General features: G+C 60.5%; 1 long non-coding RNA gene across 1 annotated transcript; it reads right to left on the bottom strand.

The window, feature by feature from the left end:
* Nucleotides 1-233: 233 nt before the first annotated feature.
* On the bottom strand, nucleotides 234-4,270 carry LOC139668521 (uncharacterized). Its single transcript, XR_011697088.1, has 3 exons — nucleotides 4,096-4,270; nucleotides 2,949-3,069; nucleotides 234-442 (listed from the first exon to the last, which is right to left on the bottom strand). It is a non-coding gene; the product is annotated as an uncharacterized lncRNA (long non-coding RNA).
* Between the last annotated feature and the right edge of the window lie 888 nt (nucleotides 4,271-5,158).

Below are 5,158 nucleotides of genomic sequence, written 5' to 3'. Positions count from 1 at the left end.
TGGCAGTGCAGACTCTCCTGGAGGTCCAGGATGTGGAGGTGCCCGCCCAGGGTCAAACTGGCAGCGTGGGCTGCCGAATGGAAAGGCTGAGGGATTTTATTTTGGGGTGGATTTTAACATTCATCCCCCACCTGGTGCTGAGTGCGGGTCCTTCAGGGGGGTCCTGCCTCGGCTGCTGCAAAGAGACGGGCGAGAAACGTCCGCGAACAAAGGAGAGGATGCGGGAACCCGCCAGGAAAGAGCTTTATTGGCACGGCACGGCACGACCCGACGGGCTCCTTGCGGCATCCGCACCCGCCGGGACGCGAGCCCAGCCAGGGCTGACCCGAAATACCTGCGGCATCCCGTGGGGAACGGGGGGCAAAGAGGCGTCCCGGGGACCCCGAGCTGCTGTCACCGTTCCCGAGGCCACCACTCCATGGGTGAGGGGCTGCGAGCAGAGCTGCAAAGAGAGGTGGACCCCCCGCGCTGTCACCGAGGGTCCCCAAGTCGGGAACGGCCGCCCCGAGGGGTGGGGGGTTGTCCCCTCTGTAAGGCCTGTCCTCTCCCAGTGCGAGGCACCTGCTGGGAGCACTGGGATGGGCCGGGATAGAGGGATGAGGGGTGGGTTGGCCTCCAGCTGCAAAGAGAAGGGACGGGAGGAGAGGGATGGGAGAAGGACAGGGAGGTGAAGGGCCCCAGCGGGGCGGCAGAGCAGAGGGGTAGTGGTGGTGGTGGCTAGAAAGGTGAAGAAAAAAATTAAATAAAAATAAAAGCGTGAAAAAGGAGGGGGGAAATAAAAACCAGTGGGGTATAGTGGGGAGGAGCAGCCTCTGCGCTGCAGGAGGCTCTGGGGGGCACCTGCTCCGTGTTAGGCCGCGGGGTCACAGCATCCCACCGGGGTCGCAGCATCCCGCCGGGGATCGCAGCATCCCTCCGTTCTCCTCCCTCCCGCCGCCTCCCGTTTCTTGAATTTTATTTTATTTTCTGAATAATTCAGGTGCTGTTTCACCCCCCTTCGTCCCCCTCCCCGCTCCCCTCGGCTCCTCGCACACACACGCCTCTCGCCGGGGCTGTGTAAGGAGTATAATGAGGCAGCCGATGGGTAATTGGGATCTTTTGTAGGGAGGATGTATGGCCGGGGCAGCTGCTGGGGGGTGGGGGGGCAGCTGGGGGGGCACAGCATTACCATACAAAGGGAACAAATGACATGTTTATCCCTCCAAGAGATTTACGCCCGGCCTCGCCCTGCAGACACAGCGCTCCCCCCTCCCCTTCTTCTCCCCGGCACTTTTGATTTAAATTATAAGGATTAAAAGGAGAGAGAGGGTGGAGGGGAAAGACACACAAACAGCCACCGGGGAAAAAATAATATATCATAATAAAGCTTTAAAAAATAAAGAAAAAAAGCGGCTTTGCCTCAGCCTTTCCCCCCCTCGCCACCCCCGCCGAGGGAGCAGCGTGAGCGCCGGTGACCCCAAGACCTGCCCTTGCTTTTAGCAGGGAATAAAACCCCATCGCTGCGCGGAAAAAAAAAAGGCGAGGGAAAAGGCAAAGCACAAAGCGGCGGCAGCGGAGCAGCCCCGGGGCAGCAGCCGCGACCCACCCGGGAGCAGCAGCCGCGTCCCCCCGGGGCCCACCCGCGGGTGACAGCTCCAGGTTTCACACCCCGGGCGTCTCTGCGCGTAGGGACCTCCTCTCCTTTCTGCCGGGGAGCCCCGCAAGAGCTGCCCTGTCCCCTCATCCCATCCCGTCGCATCCCGTCGCATCCCTGTCCGCCCCCTCCCCGCGCTGCGGTGCCACCTGCGCCGGAGCGCAGCGCTGTCTGCGCGCCCCGCGGCCGAGCTCGGGGGGGGGCTCTGGGGGTCGTGGGGGGTTCCGCGGATGCGGAGAGCCGCGGAGCCGCCTCCGGCCTCGATGCTCGTCAGCCTCGTTCTTGGCATTCACCGCGTGCCTTAATTGTATGGACATTTAAATCAAGGTCCGCTGTGAACACGGAGAGAGGGGCCTTTCCTCGGGAGGAAGAAAATACATAGAAGAAGGGGAAATGGGAAAAGAAAAGAAATAAAAGGGAGGGGGGGGAAGAAGGGGAGGGGGCAGAGGGACCCCGCGGAGCCCAGCCTTTGTTCTCCGCGCCCCGCGGAGGCTCGGCGCGCCCTTCCCCATGGGCGGGGGTGGGGGGAATAAAACCCAACCTAACCCCCCCTCCCCATCGGAAAAAAAACCCTCTCTGAAATGAAATAACCCCCGGGCTGTGGGGTTGGGGGGCGGCGGGGGGGCCCCGTTACCTGCCCTCCGTCTCTGCCCGCCGCTGCCCGCTCTCTGCCGCCTGCCCCGAGCCCCGCCGCGCTGCTATAAACGGGGGGGTCTGGAGGAGCGCAATAAACCTTCCCCCGATCGCCTGCTGCAGTCAATCCTTTCGCTCAGATCCCAAGTGGTGCAAAAAAAAGAGGAGAGGGGCCCATCTGGCTTCTCATCAGCTTTGTCAAGTCTTGCATACGCTAAAATGCTAATGACCTAGATAGCTCATGCAAAATGCAGCAGAGAGAGAGAGAGGGAGGGAGCAGCGAGGGAGGGAGGAGGGAGGAGGGAGGGAGGGGGAAAGGCAGAGGGAGGGGGAGAGCCCGGGTGCATCACCCCCCCCTTCCCCATCACCCCCCCCACCCCCAGCCCTTGCTGCCCAATGCACCTTGGTAGGTACGAGCCGGGCTTTGATTTGAAAGGTCACCCGGGTACGAAGAAGGGGGGGACGGACAGAGCCCACGGATAAACCGCCCTGGCTTCATCCTTCATCCCCCCTCCACCCCAGCCCTCCAGGGGGGAAGAAAGGGCGCGGGGGGGACCTCAGCCCCCACTGCATCCCCCCTCCCCCGTAGGGTGCTGAGGGGTGTCTTATCTATCCACCCCCCCTTCCCGGGCCGACCCCAACCCCAGCCCGCCCCCCCAGAGAAAAGCAGCGAAGGAAATACCCCCTGCGGCAGCCCCGCCGTGGTCCCTCCGTCCTGCAGCCGGTGCGGAGCGCGGCCGGGCGCGTAATCCCGCGGAGGATGCTCGGGGAGGAGGCGGGGTGTGGGATGTGGCCCCCCCGCGCTATGCGGAGGGAGGTGGAAATTATATATATATATATATATATATATAAATAAAAATATATATATAGGAAAGAAAAGGGCTGGGGGGAGGCGGGGGCTGGAGCCAGGCCGGCGGTGGGAGCGGAGCGGGCGGCCGGAGGGTGCGGAGGGAGCGCGGAGCAGCCGGGCGGGCGTTGCGCGGAGCGCGGAGCTGTCAGCGGCGCCTTCTCATTTATCATTAGCCAGCCCTAATCTTGCTCGCTGTCCTCCTTCGGTGATGTTGATCCACTTTCCCTCCCTCCTCCCCCAAGCCCCCCCCCCCTTTCCCCGCACACCCCCTCCCCGTAAAGGATTATTCAGCCAAAAAAAAAATCCCAGCTGCTGACTCCGTGCGCCGCAAACAAGGCGGCTGCAGCCCTCGCCCCCAGCCCCGCTCCCGCAGAGATGCTCCGGGTGTTGTCCGCAGAAATGCTGCCTTTTAAAACAAGGAGCGACCCGCGGGGAAAGAGCCTCCAGCCCTGCCCAGCTCCCCCCGCAGTCCCCCGCACCCTCCACCCGCTTTGGGGGGGATGCCGGGGGGGGGGGGGAACCCCCTGCTCTGGCCCCCCCAAACCCCACTGCAGAGAAAGGATGCTGCAGAGCTGGGTGCAGCTTTGCGGGGAGAAAAAAAAAAAGATATATAAAAAAATCAAAATACCAATTTTGGATGAGGCTTCTCTCTCCCTCCCCCCCCGCCCCGCACCCAGCACTGCTGGTTTCATGGCTACGCTACTGTAATTATGAATTCTTCTTCTTGCACTCGCGTGTGTGCAGGGGCTGGGGGTGGCAGTGGCTGTGGCTGCGGGCTGACATCACTGCAGTGGCGTGGGGCTGACAGCTCCCAGCGCTGCGCAGCCTGCAGTGGCTTCTCAGCGTTTTTTGCAGCCTCTCTGCTGACAATCGTCGGGGAAAAGGGGTGGCGAATAATAACAACAACAAAAAAAAAAAAACAACAAAAAAAACCCCAAACCACAAACCAACCCCAATCGACAAACCCACCCCGTCTCACCGAGTTCAAGGTGAATTTCAAGGAGAAGAGCGCGCGTTTTGTTTACGGTGAGGTCCTGCCGCTGAGGAGCGCACGCCGTGCCTCCCTATACATCTCCATCCAGGGATATCTACGTGCTCCCACCACGAGCGCCCTGTTAGACCTTGTAACCTTGTCAGGGCGCTGCGCAGCCTAACCCAGGCTAAACCCCGGCTCAAGCAGGCTCCGAAGGCAGGAAATCCTTTATTACTAGCTGGGTGATGTCGTGTCAAGGGCATGTGCCCGCTGCTGGGATGTCTCAGCACAAGCCGCAGCTCCGGTGCCGCTGAGCTCATTCCAGCGACGCACCGCGCCGCAGCGCACGTATATTCCTTCCCATTGCATGGAGACAAATACATCCCTCTTTTTCTTTTTTTTCCTTCTGCCTTCCCTCCCCAGTCGAGGCCTAGAAGTTGCTGAGAAAAACCCGCATGGCAGCACGAGCGGGCGGCTCCTACCCCGAGTGTGTGCCCGTGTGTTCAGTGCCCGGCTCTGAATAAGCACAAGAGACCTGTACACGTTGGGGCCCCCACCCCAGATGTGGCCGAGAGCCTTGGCCCTTAGTGCTGTTTCCCATTGCGTTAATGACATTTCATCTGATGCACCAAACCGGAGGAGTTTTCAAGGAAATTATATGCCAAAAACTGTTTGTGAGAGCACAGAAATCTCCTCGCCTGCCCTTTATAATATCACCCCCTTCAGAGGTCGGTGCATTATTAGCTCTAACAAAAAAAAAAAACAAACAAAACCAAACCCTATTTACCTTGAACCAGCAACTCCTCATATACCTCCTCTGAGCTGTTTGCAATGCAAATAAGGTCTCGGATGGTGCAGGTTTTAAGGTCTGGCTGACAGAAACCAACAGCCAGAGCATCCCTCTGAGACCGCCGCGCTTCCAACCGCAGCTGGAGCCACGGGAGCATCCGGCCCTGCCCCGCAGGCAGCTGCCCGATGGGGACAGGGACGGGGTCACGGCGGCACGTAATTCATCTCCTCCTCGCTTCTCTGCCTCGGAGATTTATGGGGAGCTGAGCTGTGTCATTTC

The sequence above is a fragment of the Pithys albifrons genome, chromosome 2 (assembly GCF_047495875.1).
Source record: "Pithys albifrons albifrons isolate INPA30051 chromosome 2, PitAlb_v1, whole genome shotgun sequence".
NCBI lineage: Eukaryota > Metazoa > Chordata > Aves > Passeriformes > Thamnophilidae > Pithys > Pithys albifrons.
Note: the sequence above shows the minus strand (reverse complement) of the source record. Positions and strands in the feature narration are given on the sequence as shown.